General features: G+C 42.1%; 1 protein-coding gene across 15 annotated transcripts in view; it reads left to right on the top strand.

Moving 5' to 3' along the window:
* The window catches only part of SRPK2 (SRSF protein kinase 2), a 297,326-nt gene that overhangs the window by 50,601 nt on the left and 229,639 nt on the right, over positions 1 to 17,086 (top strand). The window lies entirely within an intron of this gene.

Here is a 17,086-nt window from a genome sequence, read left to right as displayed (position 1 = left end):
AGGAGTTCGAGAACAGCCTGGCCAATATGGAGAAACCCCATCTCTACTAATACGAAAATTACCTGGGTGTGTTGGCGTATGCCTGTAGTTCTAGCTACCTGGGAGGCTGAGGCAGGAGAACTACTTGAAATGGGGGAGGTGGAGGTTACGGTGAGCTCAGATTGAGCCACTGCACTCCAGCCTGGGTGACAGAGAGAGATGCTATCTCAAAAAAAAAAAAAAAAAAAGAAAGAAAATTATAGCAACCACAGGGTTATTGTGAGGATTAAGTAAAAATTCAGGTGATATATTTAGCATAATGCCTGCTGTATCAAGATAGGCACTGTTCGGCCAGACGCGGTGGCTCATGCCTGTAATCCTAGCACTTTGGGAGACCGAGGTGGGTGGATCACGAGGTCAGGAGATCGAGAACATCCTGGCCAACATGGTGAAACCCTGTCTCTACTAAAAATACAAAAATTAGCCAGGCGTGGTGGCATGTGCCTGTAATCCCAGCTACGCAGGAGGCTGAGGCAGGAGAATTGCTTGAACCTGAGAGATGGAGGTTGCGGTGAGCCAAGATCACGCCACTGCACACCAGCCTGGTGACAGAGCGAGACTCTGGCTCAAAAAAAAAAAAAGACAGGCACCGTTCAATAAATAGTAACTTTGCTATTTACTCTTTTCTTCCTGTTGTGTCTGTTCAGTTATCTCTGGTTTTTGGGCTTAGCCAGTCCTTGACCTTAGGACTTTCACATGGATATTTGTGAAGAATCTCTGATTACATAGGGTATTAAGGTGTGGTTGTACTTTAATGTTACTATATGTTATTACTCTTTTCCTAATTCTTTTTTTTTTTTTTTTTTTTGAGATGGAGTTTCACTCTTGTTGCCCAGGCTGGAGTGCAATGGTGTGATCTTGGCTCACTGCAGCCTCTGCCTCCCGGGTTCCAGCAATTCTCCTTCCTCAGCCTCCTGAGTGGGATTACAGGCATGCTCCACCATGCCTAATTAATTTTGTATTTTTAGTAGAGACGGGGCTTCTCCATGTTGGTCGGGCTGGTCTTGAACTACCAACCTCCAGTGATCCACCTACCTTGGCCTCCCAAGGTGCTGGGATTACAGGCGTGAGTCACCGTGCTTGGCCCTCCTAATTCTTTCATAGGTTTTTGACAAGCTCTGATTTCTTTCTTTCTTTTCTCCCTCCCCTCCGCTCCGCTTCCCTCCCCTCCCCTTCCCTCCCTCTCTTCCTCCCTCCCTCCCTCCCTTCCTCCCTTCCTCCCTTCCTTCCTTCCTTCCTTTCTGCCTTCCTTCCTTCTCTTTCTTTCTCTCTTTCTACAAAAATCTCACTCTATTGCTCAGGCTGGAGTGCAGTGATGCGATCTAGGCTCACTGCAACCTCTGCGTCCGGGTTCAAGTGATTCTCCTGCCTCAGCCTTCCAAGTAGCTAGGATTACAGGAAAGTGCCACCGTGCCCGGCTAATTTTTGTATTTTTAGTAGAGATGGGGTTTCATCATGTTGGCCAGGCTGGTCTCGAACCCCTAACCTCAGGTGATCCGCCCACCTGGGTCTCCCAAAGTGCTGGGATTATAGGCGTGAGCCACTGCGCCCGGCTGCTCTGATATATTTATTTCTTATTTTTTATTTTCTGTTTTCAGTGCTGGCATGAATGATAACTTTCTTTAGATAATTTTTTTTTTTTTTTTTTTAAGGCGTCTCATCTGCGCAGAACTAGTTTGGTTAGAAAACAGTTCAAATGCGGCTGGGCATGGTGGCTCACGCCTGTAATTCCAGCGCTTTGGGAGGCCAAGGCAATTGGATCACCTGAGGTCAGTAGTTGAACATCAGCCTGGCCAACATGGTGAAACCTCATCTCTACTAAAATACAAAAATTAGCCGGGCGTGATGGCAGGTGCCTGTAATCCCAGCTACTCAGGAAGCTGAGGCGGGCGAATCGCTTGAACCAGGAGGTGGAGGTTGCAGTGAGCCGTGATCATGCCATCGCACTCCAGCTTGGGCAACAGAGGGAGACTCCATCTCAAAAAAAAAAAAAAAAAATAAATAAATAAAATAGTTCAGAGGCATTCTATACCAAATAGTGGCTTATTAAGTTTGCCTGCTGTGCGCAGTGGCTCACACCTGTAATCCCAGCACTTTGGGAAGCTGAGGTGGGTGGATCACCTGATGTCAGGAGTTCGAGACCAGTCTGACCAACATGGAGAAACCCTGTTTCTATTAACAATACAGAATTGGCTGGGCGTGGTGGCCCATGCCTGTAATCCCAGCTACTCAGGAGGCTGAGGCATTGAGAATCACTTGAACCCGGGAGGCGGAGGTTGCAGTGAGCTGAGATCACACCATTGCACTCCAGCCTGGGGAACAAGAGCGAAACTCCATCTTAAAAAAAAGAAAAAAAAAAAAAAAAAAAAGTTTGCCAAGCAGCCATATTCTCATTAATATTAATAGTATATGTCACTGGTATGGACTAATTTGAAAACATTTTGATTTCTGTTTTCAAGGAAAATGTGCAGTTTTGATACAGCTGTCTTTCATGAGTAGTTGAGACATTTGAGATGCCTTTGTTAATGTAATTTAGAATTAATTGTGCAAGCTACCACATGTGGCTTTTCTTTTTTTTTTTTTTTTTTTTTTTGGAGACGGAGTCTCGCCCTGTCACCCAGGCTGGAGTGCAGTGGTGCCATCTCAGCTCACTGCAACCTCTGCCTCCTGGGTTCAAGCAATTCTCCCGCTTCAGCTTTCCAAGTAGCTGGGACCACAAGTATGTGCCACCACGCCTGGCTAAGTTTTAAAATTTTTTTTCAGAGTTGGGGGTCTCGCCAAGCTGCCCAGGCTAGTCTCAAACTCCTGGACTCAAGCGATCCTCCCGCCTCAGCCTCCTAAAGTGCTGGGAGTATAGGCATGGGCCGTCATGCCCAGCCATAATTTTTCCTCCTCCTCCCCTTCCCCCTCATTCTTCGGCTGAATATCTAACTGTAGTTACCCATATTTATAAGCCAGTCTGTGGTCAATATGGTGGCTCACTCCTGTGATCCCAGCACTTTGAGAGGGTGAGGGGGGAGGATCACTTGAGTCTAGGAATTTGAGACCAGCTTGGGCTAGTGAGACCTGTCTCTACAAAAATTAAAAAAAAAATTAGCCAGGCATGGTGGCCTGTAATCCCAGCACTTTGGGAGACTGAAGCCAGAGGATTGCTTGAGTCCAGGAGTTTAAGACCAGCCTGGGCAACATAGCAAGACCGTGTCTCTACTAAATTAAATAATTAGCCGGGTGTGGTGGCGGATGTCTGTAGTCCCAGCTACTTAGAAGGCTGAGTAGAGGTGGGAGGATCACTTGAGCCCAGAGTTGGAGGTTTCAGTGAGCCATGATCATGCCCACTGCACTTCAGCCTGGGTGACAGAGTGAAACCTTATCTTAAAAAAAAAAAAAAAGCCAGTCTATCTCATAGCTAAGTAAAAGATAAATTAATTTATATTAATTTTACAGTTCCTGGGCACTGTGCAATATTTTATTTCTTCATGTAGAATTTTTACTTTTTAGTAAGTCCTTGATTTTCAGGGACCCAGAAAACTGATACCCGAGCAGTTTGGTGCTGCTTAAATCATGCAGTTAATAAAGTTTTTTTTCTTTTTCTTTCTTTCTTTTTTTTTTTTTTTTTACAAATCAGAAGCAGCAAAGGCTGGAAGCTCCATCAGTAACTAGAGTTGTGAAATGGAATGTGGCTTTTGTGGGTTTGTTGTTGTTGTTGTTTGTTTTTTTTAGGGTTTCACCATATTGGCCAGGCTGGTCTTGAACTCCTGACCTCATGATCCGCCCGCCTCGCCCTCCCAAAGTGCTGGGATTATAGGCGTGAGCCACCGCACCTGGCCTTGTTGCTTTTGACAGTGCTGGAGGCTTACAGTTTATTGACCTTCATATAACAGTTGTCTGAGTACCCTCTGTGTTCCAGTCACCATGCAGAGGTGACAAGCAGGAGCTGTTTTCTGCATCATAGAGAGTTATGTGATAATCAGTTAAGTGCAGAATCCTTCACTTTGTATGAAAGGAAATACTGCAGTTGTGAATGCAGTTGAGAATGGTTTGAAGCCAATTAGTAAATTGGCATAGTTATTGATGATGAAATACTTACCTCCATGAATTTTTAAAAAAACTTTAAAGCCTTCGTAAAGGCATTGGTGATTATTTTGCTGGATTAGAAAACCTTAGAAGTTTTTTCAGCTTTGATATAAAGTACATCTGTAGAAAGACTGTCACCTGGTACTTCCCTAAAAGACAGCAGTAAAATTTTGCACTCTGTTTTAAAAGAAAGAAGTTAAGTTTAATCTTAATGTCTAGTCAGCAGAGAGAGGGAAGTACGTAACGTTTTAAACCTTTGCTGCCAAACAGAACTTTCTGTGATTATGGAAACATTCTGTATCTGTGATGTCCAGTATCATAGCTGAAAGCTGGCCCTTGGCCATGTGAAGTGTGACTAGTGTGACTGAGGAACCGGTTTTTAGTTTTATTTAACTCTAATTTAAATTTAAATAGCTACATGGGGCTGATGGCTATGATAATGGAAAGAGCACATGTAGAACATAGGCCCAAGAGCTCACAGACAATGTCTGTTTTGGACACCAATTTCTTGCCCTACTTGTATTCCAAACACATTGACATGTTCATGTGTAAAATAAATATGAATAAATATATAGATGAATGAGTTTAAGAAGTTTTCATCCTTTGAAAGATAAGCTGTTTCAGTTGTCTTTCATGTTATTCCCTATAATAACTTATAATTGTTACATAGCACGTATAATGTGCTTTCCTTATAATGAATTTTTTTTTCGTTTCTTGTGATATACTTGGTCATATTATTCATTTGTTTAGTTTTTGGCATTTCTTTAAAATGTGAGAATGACTTTAGGATATCTCATCAAACTCAAAAGCTACTGTTTAGATTTTAGTTTTTCAATCTATGGGAGAGAAGTTGAGACTGAGAATTAAGATTCTTCATAATGGACTCTTTTGACATTTGACATCAATAGAACAGTTGTTACTGTTCTTTGTGTCATTTACACTGCTACTTAAAATCCCCCTTTTCTTGCTTCAGTGTTTTAAATCAGAAACTAGATAAGCAAGTTTCCTTTGCTCCCCTCCCCTCCCCTGCCCTCCCCTGCCCTCTCCTCTCCTCCCCTCCCCTGCCCTCTCCTCTCCTCTCCTGTCCTTGATGGAGTGTCCCTCTTGTTGCCTAGGCTGGAGTGCAATGGTGCGATCTCAGTTCACTGTAACCTCCGCCTCCCTAGTTCAAGTGATTCTTCTGCCTCAGCCTCCTGAGTGGCTGGGATTACAGGTGGCTGCCATCACACCCAGCGAATTTTTGTATTTTTAGTAGAGACGGGGTTTCACCATGTTGGCCAGGCTGGTCTTGAACTCCTGACCTCAGGTGATCCACCCTCTTTGGCCTCCGAAGTGTTGGGATTACAGGCGTTAGTGACTACTCCCGGCCTTTTTTTTTTTTTTTAAAGTGTGAGTGTGGGTGAACCTGAATGGCTTTAAATCAGAAGAATGCCTCATTGTTCATTTCCCAGAGGCCATCACATGAGGGTTAGCGGAAAGACTTGCAAATAAAGTTAATTGTGGTACTTTGGAAATATAGAATAGTGGAAGGGTTGTATAGTCAAATCTTTAAGTTAGAGTGTAGAGCAGGGGTCTGCAAACTGTGGATTGCTGGCCAGATATAGCCTGTCATGTGTGTTTGTATGGTTTGTAAGATAGCTTTTACGTTTTTAAATGATTGAAAAAATTCAGAAGATTTTGTGGCATTACAGGAAATTCAGATTTCAGTGCATAGCCCAGGTACTCTTTGGGAGACTGAGGCAGGAGGATCACTTGAGAGTAGGAATTTGAGACCAGCCTGGTCAATATAGTGATATCCTATCTCTATCAAAAAAAAAAAAGGTTTGGCAGCATACACCTGGGGTCCCAGCTACTTGGGAGGCTGAGGTGGGAGGATCACTTGAGCCCAGGAGTTCAAGGCTGCACTGAGCCATAATCTTAAAAGAAAAAAAAAATTCTATGTCCATACATAAAGTTGTTTTGAAACACAATCATGTTCATTTTGTTTACATATTCTCTTTGTGCCTTTGTGCCACAGTGGCAGAGTTGGAGTGGTTTTGAGAGAGACCATACTGCTTACAAAGCCTTATAGTTTTGTAAGTTTCACCATTTTGCTTTTTGCAGAAAGCATTTGCTAACCTCTGGTGAGAATGCTTTTGAAAAAATAGAATGATATGACATTGTAGGCCAGGTGCGGTCGCTCACACCGATAATCTCAGTACTTTGGGAGGTTGAGTCGGGTGGATCACCTGAGGTCAGGAGTTCGAGACCAGCCTGGCCAACATGGTGAAACCCCCGTCTCTATTAATAATACAAAAATTAGCTGGGCGTGGTGGCATACGCCTGTAATCCCAGCTACTCGGGAGGCTGAGGCAGGAGAATCTCTTGAACCCATGAGGCAGAGGTTTCAGTGAGCTGAGATGGCACCATTGCACTCCAGCCTGGGTGACAAGAGCAAAACTCTGTCTCCAAAAAAATAAAAAATAAAAAAGATATGACATTGTAAACTAAGAGATAAAGATTTATGAAAAATGAGAACTTAACACTTCATTCATAATCTTAATTGAGCAGAATATTGAAACACAAAGTGCTAAAATGGAAATGCGCTGTTAGTCAGAAAACATGTGTAGGAAATTAAAGGATGTGTGAACAAGGGTTCTTTGCTCATGGAGCCTATGTACTGGTGGAGGATTGGACACCTGAACACACAGATGTCTGCACATTTTCTGGCCTTCACCTTGTCCTATGTCAAAGACTCCATTACTGCTAAAATACTGTTTATCTTAATAATGGTGATTTTTTTTGTTGTTTGTTTTGAGTCAGGGTCTTGCTCTATTGCCCAGGCTGGAGTACATTGGTGCGACCTTGGCTTACTGTAGCCTTAACCTCCTGGGCTCAAGTGATCCTCCCACCTCAGCTTCCTGTATAGCTAGGACTACAGGCACGTGCCACCATACCTGGCTAATTTTTGTATTTTTTGTAAAGATGGAGTTTCACTAGGTTGCCCAGGCTGGTCTTAAACTCTTGGGCTCAAGCAATCATCCCACCTTTACCTCCCTAAGTGCTGGGTTTACAGGTGCAAACCACTGCTTCTGCCAATAGTGACACATTTTACAAATGTTTGCCATTCAGACATTCAAGACTTTCAAGTCCTCCTTGAAGCCTTCTGTCCACCTTCTTTACCATCTCTTACCACTTATCTGCAAACTTTTATTTAACTTTTGAACACATCCTACCTGCAGGGCCTCTTGGGAGCAGGTTTGGGTTTAGAAATAAATTTTTCAGGCCCTTAGCACATTTTTTATGTCATTTGTATTTGGGTACTAGCTCAGCAGTTTATTCCTTTGCCTCTTTTTGGCTCTGTTTCCCCTTTTCCCATTCTAGACTTTTATATATTCCATTTTATTGTCCCTCCTTTCCTCTTCCTGTTTATTTGAAGCTTATCTGTTTTTCCCTATCCAGGTCAAATCCATAGTTTGGGTATGTGGGGCTGTGTGGGAGGAGAATGACAAAGTTAGGGAGAGCATTTAACTTTTTCAGTGAAGAAAAAAGCAGCGTATGTACAGGGGCATGGAGGTGAGTGAGAACAAGGTGGATTCTGGAAGTAATTTGGTATGTGTTGAGTTTAATGTCTTTGTGGAGAGTGTTGGGAGGTGAGACCAGGGAGCTAGGCAAACAGCACGTTATGAAAGATCCTTTTCTTGGGTCAGGTGTGAGCCACTGTGCCTGGCCTAGGCAACCCTTTTTGAGGAAATTTTTATGTGGCTATATTTGATGCTGTAAGCCTCTCTGACACAGCAGTAATTTTAATACTAATAAGCTGGACAGTCCTTGGAGTGTTTCAGATTCTACAAAAATCACATTTCCCATTTATATTTTTATTTATTTTATTTTATTATTATTATTATTATTATTATTATTATTATTATTATTATTATTTTGAGAGGGAGTTTTGCTCTTGTCGCCCAGGCTGGAGTGCAATGGTGCCATCTCGGCTCACCGCAACCTCTGCTTTCTGGGTTCAAGAGATTCTCCTGCCTCGGCCTTTCGAGTAGCTGGGATTATAGGCATGTGCCACCATGCCTGGCTCATTTTTTGTATTTTTAGTAGAGACGGGGTTTCACAGGCATATGCCACCACGCCCAGCTAATTTTTTGTATTTTTAGTAGAGATGGGGTTTCACTGTGTTAGCCAGGATGGTCTCGATCTCCCGACTTCAGGTGATCTGCCCGCCTCGGCCTCACCAAGTGCTGGGATTACAGGCATGAGTCACCCCGCCCAGCCCTTATTTATTTTTTTATGTATTTATTTGAGACAGAGTCTCGCTCTGGTAGCCAGGCTAGAGTGCAGTGGTACGATCTCGGCTCACTGCAACCTCTGCTTACCAGGTTCCAGTGATTCTCCTGCCTCAGCCTTCCGAGTAGCTGTGATTACAGGCATGCGCCACCACACCTGGCTAACTTTTTGTATTTTTAGTAGAGATGGGGTTTTACCATGTTGGCCAGGCTGGTTTTGAACTCCTGACGTCAGGTGATCACCCGCCTCAGCCTCCCAAAGTGCTGGATTACAGGCGTGCACCACCACTCTCGTCCCGTTTTTTTATTTTTGAGACAGAATTGCTTTGTTGCCTAGGCTGGAGTGCAGTGATGCGATCTTGGCTCACTGCAACCTCTGCCTCCTAAGCTTAAGGATTCTTGTGCCTCAGCTTCCCAAGTAGTTGGGACTACAGGTGTGTGCCACCATGCCTGACTAATTTTTGTATTTTTAGTAGAGATGGGGTTGTGCTGTGCTGACCAGGCTGGTCCTAAACTCCTGGCCTCAAGCGATCCAGCTGCCTTGGCCTCTCGAAGTGCTGGGATTACAGGCATGAGGCACGCGTCCTGCCACATTTCCCTTTTTTTTTTTTTTTTGAGACGGAGTCTCACCCTTTCGCCCAGGCTGGAGTGCAATGGCATGATCTTGGCTCACATCTGCCTCCCAGGTTAAAGTGATTCTCTTGCCTCAGCCTCCTGAGTAGCTGGGATTTCAGGCCTGTGCCATCACGCCTGGCTAATTTTTGTGTTTTTAGTAGAGATGTGGTTTCACCATGTTGGTCAGGCTGGTCTCGAACTCCTGACCTTGTGGTCTCCCTGCCTCGGCCTCCCAAAGTGCTGGGATTACAGGCATGAGCCACCACACCCAACCTATGGTTTTCTTTTTTTTTCTGGCCATATCCTGCCTGAGATAAATCTGTTTGTTGCCTTTTCTGCAATGCATGCTTTTGTGACGTCATCCATTAATCACTTGGAAAATACTGGCTCACTGAGGTATGCAGATCTTTTAAATGTTGACACATATCATTATACAATATCTAAAAAAATCAATATTTCATTAGAAAAGTCTTTATTGCAGCCTGTTACACTTCTTAGTGGCAGATACAAGTTTTAAGAAATTCTGATTCTCTTGAAAGCTTGAATGTTATTAACAACAAATACTGCCATATCTTTTCCTTTAATTGACAGTCTTGCTTCATTTTTTAAGAAAACCTGCTGTGGCCTTGTGCAGTGGCTCACTCATGTAATCACAGCACTTTGGGAAGCTGAGGCAGGAGGATCGTTTGAGCCCAGGAGTTTGAGACAAGCATGGAAAACATAGTGAAACCTAGTCTCTACAAAAAGATAAAAAAACCCACCTCAAAACCAAAAAACCTAGCTAGGCGTGGTGGTGTGTGCTAGTGTTCCCACCTACTTGGGAGCTTGGGCAACTGAGTTGGGAGGATCACTTGAGCCTGGGAGATAGAAGCTGTGTTGAGCTGTGATGACACCACCACTGCACTCTAGCCTGGGTGATAGAGAAGACCTGTCTCAAAAAAAAAAAAAAAAAAAAAAAAAAAGGAAAGAAAAGAAAATATTGTATATCTCACTTTGCATAACCATAATTTATATGTCTTTTGTTCTTTCATGGTGCTCCATGAAAAAATTGACTGCTTTAGCTCACAACTCAACTGCCCACTTGCTTTTTCTTGAAATAGTCATTATATTTTGTTGTATGGCATAAATTCTTTATGCGTACTTCCCATTTTCTTGCACAGATTTTAAAAAGATACATCTTTAAGGTTAGAGATTAATAAAAATAATTTTTTACTTCTTTGTTACAGACGCTTAAAAAATGATGATGAAGAATATAATGACTATCAGTATAGTTACGGATCCTGGCCTTTTTTTAAATCCTTTTTTTTGTGACAGTGTTTCACTCTGTATCCTAGGCCGGAGTGCAGTGGCATGATCTTGGCACACTGCAGTTTCTGCCTCCTGGACTCAAGTGATCCTCCCACCTCAGCCCCCCGAGTAGCTGGGACTACAGGTGTGTGCCACTGTGCCAGGACAATTTTTGTGTTTTCAGTAGAGATGGGGTTTCACCATGTTGGCCAGGCTGGTTGCAAACTGCTGCAAAGTGATCTGCCTGCCTTGGCCTTCCAGAGTGCTAGGATTACAGGCGTGAGCCACTGCGCCCGGCCAGGATCCTGTCCTTGATTCATGCCAAGGCACTAGTATTAGCATCAATCAAGGCACTAGAAATACTAGTGCCTTAGCATGAATTAGGACCAGGATCCTGGCCAGGCACGTACCTTTGCTATTGCACTGTCAATGAAAAAAGCAAACAGTATTTTAGTAGTAGTCTCGGGTCACAGGAGTTCGTGGCCTATACTTGGAGAGATGCCATTGACCATTGTCACTCAGTGTTCAGGACTGCTGTTCCTTCCTCTGAATTCTTCTGGATATCTCAGGTGGATGTTTCTTCCTTCATTATTATGTTAATAATATTTAAGACAATTAGGTGAGTTCCTTGAAGATGAGAAGTTGTCTCTTAATCATTATATTCTTCTATGTTTGGTTCATAGTCCCTGGATCACAGGTAATTAATAAGTGCTTATGGAATGAATGAGGTGATTGAAATAAACAGATTTAAGAACCCCAAATCTGAAATAAACAGATTTAAGAATTCCAAAAACTAGTTTGGAATCTTTAACTAGAGGAGGAATGGCTTTTTGTACCTCTATTCAAAATTCCTGAGGGCATGTGTTTTGGGCATAGAACTTTGAATAGTTTACAGTGATGTCTCAGAATTATACATAAAATATGAAATTATTCATCTTTGCTTTAGAACAGATTTCTGTGACTTAATTAACGCAAGAATGGATCAAAGGTGCGTGCTTGAATATCTGTCCTTTCAAAACTCTTTGTAAAATACAAATAGACACTTTCTCAAAATTATTTAAAAAATTAGTTGTAATAGCTAATGTCATAGCTATTATTATTCCTTTCAAAATCAGGGACATTATTGAGTTGACTGCTCTGCCTTTTTGTTGTGTAGTATTATGGTATTTAGCAGTGTTAGTGCAGTCAGACAAAAACACCCCAAACAGATTAGAAAGAAGCAAAACTTACTATTTTCAGGTGATATTATCTTTTTGAAAAATCCAGGATTCTAATTTGAGAACTATTATAACCAAAAAGGGTCAAAATAAACAGTTCCAAACTACAGGAAAAGAGTAAAATACTTCAACAGTAATTTATGGGATATATACAATGAAAATCATCCTGTTTACAACAGGATTCAAAAATTATTTCTTTCATAATTAAGAAAATTTAACCCCTGATAAAAGTGATTTGAACAGGCCACTTAATTACAACAGAATACTAGCCTTTAAGGTCAGTGCTTTTAGCTTGAGACCCTTAGGTTGGACTTTTATATTATCTTAAACGTCTGCGGGGCACAGTGGCTCATGCCTGTAATCCCAGGAGTTTAGGAGGCTGAGGTGGGTGGATCAACTGAGGTCGGGAGTTTGAAATCAGCCTGGCCAACATGGTGAAACCCCGACTCTGCTAAAATTACAAAAAAATCAGTCAGCCATGGTGGCGCTGGTGGCATGCGCCTGTAATCCCAGCTGCTCGGAAGGCTGAGGCAGGAGAATCGCTTGAGTTGGGGATGTGGAGGTTGCAGTGAGCAGAGATTGTGCTGCTGCAGCCTGGGAGACTCTGTCTCAAAAACAAAAAACAAAACAAAAAAACTTGTAAAAATTTTTACTAAATTTATTTAAAGATGGTAAAGTTTCTACTCACCTTTTATTTTTGCCTTGTAATAATTTCAAATTAGCACGTTATCTTAAAATATTTTATTTTCAGGGTTTTGGTTCTAGGAGTTACATTGAAAAAGTTTGTTTTTTTCTAATATTTTTTCTTTTTTAAAGTTTTTTTTTTTAATTATAAGAAACTTCAAACTTAGAAACTGAGCTGATAGCATATTAAAGCCCTAAGTACCTGGCACCTAAATTTAACAATCATTAAGATGTTGTTCCATTTTTTTCTTTTTTGCAACTGTATTTAAAAGCAGTTGGCATATTATTGCTATTTCTCTTGCATATTATTTCTCCCTTACATATTTCTATATACATCACTGTCTTAGTTGACTTGGGCTGCCATAACAAAATACCATAGACTGGGTGGCTTAAAACAACACATTTCTTTCTCACAGTGCTGGAGGCTGAAAGTCTGAGATCAGGCTGCCAGCATGGTCAGGTTCCAGGAGGCCCCTGTTCTTGGCTTGCAGATGGCTGCTGTCTCACTGTGCCATCGCGCTTAGGAGGGTTAGGGAGCAAGCTGTCTGGTGTCTCTCTTTATATAATCCCATCATGAGGCCAGGTACGGTGGCTCATGCCTGTAATCCTAGCACTTTGGGAGGCTGAGGCGGGTGGATCACCTGATGTCAGGAGTTTGAGACCAGCCTGGCCAACCTGGTGAAACCCCGTCTCTACTAAAAATAAAAAAATCAGCTGGGCGTGGTGGCAGACGCCTGTAATCCTAGCTACTCAGGAAGCTGAGGCAGGAGAATCGCTTGAACTGGGGAGGCAGAGGTTGCAGTGAGCTAGGATTGTGCTATTGCACTCCAGCCTGGGCAACAGAGCAAGACTCCGTCTCAAAAAAAAAAAAAATCCCTTCATGATCCCCACTATCATTGATGCCTTCCTCTAACCCTAATTACCTGCCAAAGGCCCCACCTTCAGATATCACCCTGGGGGTTAGGGCTTCAACATATGAATTTTGGGGGAACACAATTCAGCCCATAGCAATCATGCATTTATTACATAATCATAATGCATTATCACAACCAACAAAATTAACATAATTTTTCTGGTGTCATCTAAAAATCAAGGCATGGGTGGCTCATGCCTGTAATCCCAGCTCTTTGGGAGGCCGAGGTGGGTGGCTTACTTGAGGTCAGGAGTTCGAGACTAGCCTGGCCAACATGGTGAAACCCCATCTCTACTAAAATTACAAATAGTAGCTAGGTGTGGTGGTGGGTGCCCGTAATCCCAGCTACTTGGGAGGCTGAGGCAGGAGAATCGCTTGAACCTGGAGTCAGAGGTTGCAGTGAGCCAAAATGGCACCATTGCACTCCAGCCGGGGCAACAGAGTGAGACCCTGTCTCAAAAAAAAAAAAAACAGGAACTCAATCCATGTTCACATTTCCACAGTCACTTTAGGGAATGCCTTTTTACAGTTGACTCATTAGAATTGGGAACTCAGAGTGTTAAATTTGTTATGCTTTTAAAATCTGGAAGTGGTTTTAAAAGTAGTTCAGTAAGATAACAGACTCTTTCCTCAACGTGTAGTATGAAAAAGGAATTTAGAGGAGGGATTGCTATAGAGTAAAATTAACTTAAGACGTATAACAACAAATGTAATGAGAACTTTTTTTTGGTTTTCAATCCTAACAAATCAACTGTAAATAGATGGTAATACCCTAAATTCTATATAACTCCCAATATTCTGAAAAACTGGTACATATACATGTTTGAGTTGTAAATTAAAAAAATAACATCTTGTAAGTATTTTCATTAAAGGTTTTATATTTCTAATAAATTATAAGGGTATTTTAAAACAGTCCCAACACACTAAAGGAAAATTTGAGTGAAGATACTGTTGAAAGTCAAGCCACCATTTTGTGAGGTAACTTTACAAACTTTTCCAAAGCGGAATTTATCATAGTAGTTTAGTAAAACGTTGTAAAGGAAAGAACATTACTTTTTTTCTCTGTGTTTTCTATTAACTGTAGTGAATATTTGTTGTGAAATGCCATTCAAATATGAATTTAACCAGTAGGTGGCAACAAATCAATATCCAAATTTATTTTTAAGAAAAGTTCAAGAAAAATACTATAAATTGTAAATAAGATAACATTTGATTTTTTTCACAAATATTTTATGCTTTTGGCTTTAGTAAATGTTATTTAATTTGAAAATTTGGTATATATTTTATTTTTATACGATAAGCAAAGTTTTTTGTTTTTTTTTTTAGGAGTTTCGCTCTAGTTGCCCAGGCTGGAATGCAGTGGTGCGATCTCAGCTCACCGCAACCTCTGCATCCCGGGTTTAAGCAATTCTCCTGCCTCAGCCTCCTGAGTAGCTGGGATTACAGGCGCCTACCACCACGCTCGGCTAATTTTTTGTTTTTTTTTAGTAGTGTCGGGGTTTCTCCATGTTGGTCAGCCTGGTCTTGAACTTCCGACCTCAGGTGATTTGCCTGCCTCAGCCTCCCAAAGTGCTGGGATTACAGATGTGAGCCACCGCGCCCGGCTGCTTTTTTTTTTTTTTTTTTTTTAAAGATGGTCTTGTTCTGTCACCCAGGCTGGAGTGCAGTGGCACCATCTCACTGAACCTCTGCCTCCTGGGCTCAGTCGAGCCTCCCACCTCAGCCTCTCCAGTAGCTGGAACTAGAGACAGACAACACCATGACCAATTTTCAAAATGTTTTGTAGAAATGAGGTCTCACTGTATTTCCCAGGCTGGTCTGGAACTCCTGGGCTCATCCAGTTCTCCTGCCTCTGTCTCCCAAGGTTCTGGGATTACAGATGTGAGCCACCACATCCAGCCCAAGGTTCATTTTAAAGCTATGAGTTGATGTTTGATAATTGAATTATTTGCTCATAGTTCTTTTAAAAACTGAATGATAATGCATTGTTTGCTTTATTATCTTGTGGCTATAGTCATGGAATTGGAAAGTTTTTGTCTTTATTAGAAGTTTAATAATTATTTGATAATAAGTAGTGTTATTTATTTATTTTTTGAGATGGATTCTTGCTCTTGTTGCCCAGGCTGGAGTGCATTGGTGCGATCTCAGCTCACTGTAGCCTCTGCCTCCTGGGTTCAAGCGATTCTCCTTCCTCAGCCTCCTGATTAGCTGGGATTATAGGCATGTGCCTCCATACCTGGCTAATTTTTTTGTATTTTTATTAGAGACGGGGTTTCACCATGTTGGCCAGACTGATATCGAACTCCTGACCTCAAGTGATCCGCCTGCCTTGGCCTCCCAAAGTGCTGGGATTACAGGCATAAGCTACTGCGCCCAGCCAATAAGTAGTGTTAAGTTAATTAATTTTTTTTGTTTTTTTGTTTTTGGTCTGTATCCCAGGCTGGAAGGCTGGAGTGCGGTGGCATGATCTTGGCTCACTGCAACCTCTGCCTCCCGAGTTCAAGTGATTTCTCCTGCCTCAGCCTCCCGAGTAGCTGGGATTACAGGCATGTGCCACCATACCTGGCTAATTTTTTTGCATTTTTAGTAGAAACTGGGTTTCACCATGTTGGTCAGGCTGGTCTCGAACTCCTGACCTCAAGTGATCCTCCTGCCTCAGCTTCCCAAAGTACTGGGATTACAGATGTGAGCCACCGTGCCCAGCCAAACTGTATACGTATTTTAATACCAGAAACATCAGGGCTGGGCACAGTGGCTCATGCCTGTAATCCCAGCACTTTGGGAGGCTAAGGTGGGTGGATCATGAGGTCAGAGTTCGAGACCAGCCTGGCCAACATGGTGAAACCCCAACTTTACCAAAAATACAAAAATTAGCGGGGTGTTGGCCGGCGTGGTGGCTCACGCCTGTAATCCCAGCACTTTGGGATGCCAAGGTGGGTGGATCACAAGGTCAAGAGATAGAGACCATCCTGACCAACATGGTGAAACCCTATCTCTACTAAAAATACAAAAATTAGCTGGGCATGGTGGCGCTCGCCTGTAATCCCAGCTACTTGGGAGGCTGAGGCAGAAGAATTGCATGAACCCAGAAGATGGAGGTTGTGGTGAGCCGAGATTGCGCCACTGCACTCCAGCCTGGCAACAGAGTGAGACTCTGTCTCAAAAAAAAATAAAAATAAAAGTAAAAAATAAAATAAAATTAGGTGGGCGCCTTTAATCCCAGCTACTTGGGAGGCTGAGGCAGGAGAATGACTTGAAACCGGAAGGCGGAAGTTGCAGTGAGCTGAGATCGCGCTACTGCACTCCAGCCTGGGCAACGAGCGAAACTCTATCTCAAACAAAACAAAACAAAACAAAACAAAAAAACTCAGAAACATCATAGCATTTTCTGATATAAATGGAAGAAATCTGTGTATATTTATATGTTATAATGGTATAAGTGTAGTAGATTAGTTGGTATTTAGATCAGTTATTACAACATTAGGCTAGAATGTTTGGTAAATGGTACATAAAGTATGATACTGTTTATAAACATTTTCCAAAAGCTCATTACCAAACATTGTTAATAAATGTATATGTGTATTCTCTTCTGTCTCTCCCTCCCTCATAAAACTGTACAAAATGAACTAGCAGGGAGCAGAAAGTAACTACTATTGGAAAGTAGGAAAGAGATTGGCTCTCTGGACGTATTTTTCAGGGAATATGGAGCTATTTTTTGTAATATTAGTTTTCATTTATGAGGGATAAATGTTAAAATACTCTTTGTTCTCTAATGTATTGTTCAAATTAAAAATACTGTATATAGTTGAACATGATCCTGAGCAGAGCAACCGATGATTACTAAACGTTAATTAAATTTGTCGGGCGCGGTGGCTCACGCTTGTAATCCCAGCACTTTGGGAGGCGGAGGCGGGCGGATCACGAGGTCGGGAGATCGAGACCACGGTGAAACCCCGTCTCTACTAAAACTACAAAAAAAAAAA

Source organism: Hylobates moloch, unplaced genomic scaffold (genome assembly GCF_009828535.3).
Source record: "Hylobates moloch isolate HMO894 unplaced genomic scaffold, HMol_V3 SCAFFOLD_1, whole genome shotgun sequence".
Classification (NCBI taxonomy): domain Eukaryota; kingdom Metazoa; phylum Chordata; class Mammalia; order Primates; family Hylobatidae; genus Hylobates; species Hylobates moloch.
This window is presented reverse-complemented; position numbering and strand designations above follow the sequence as displayed.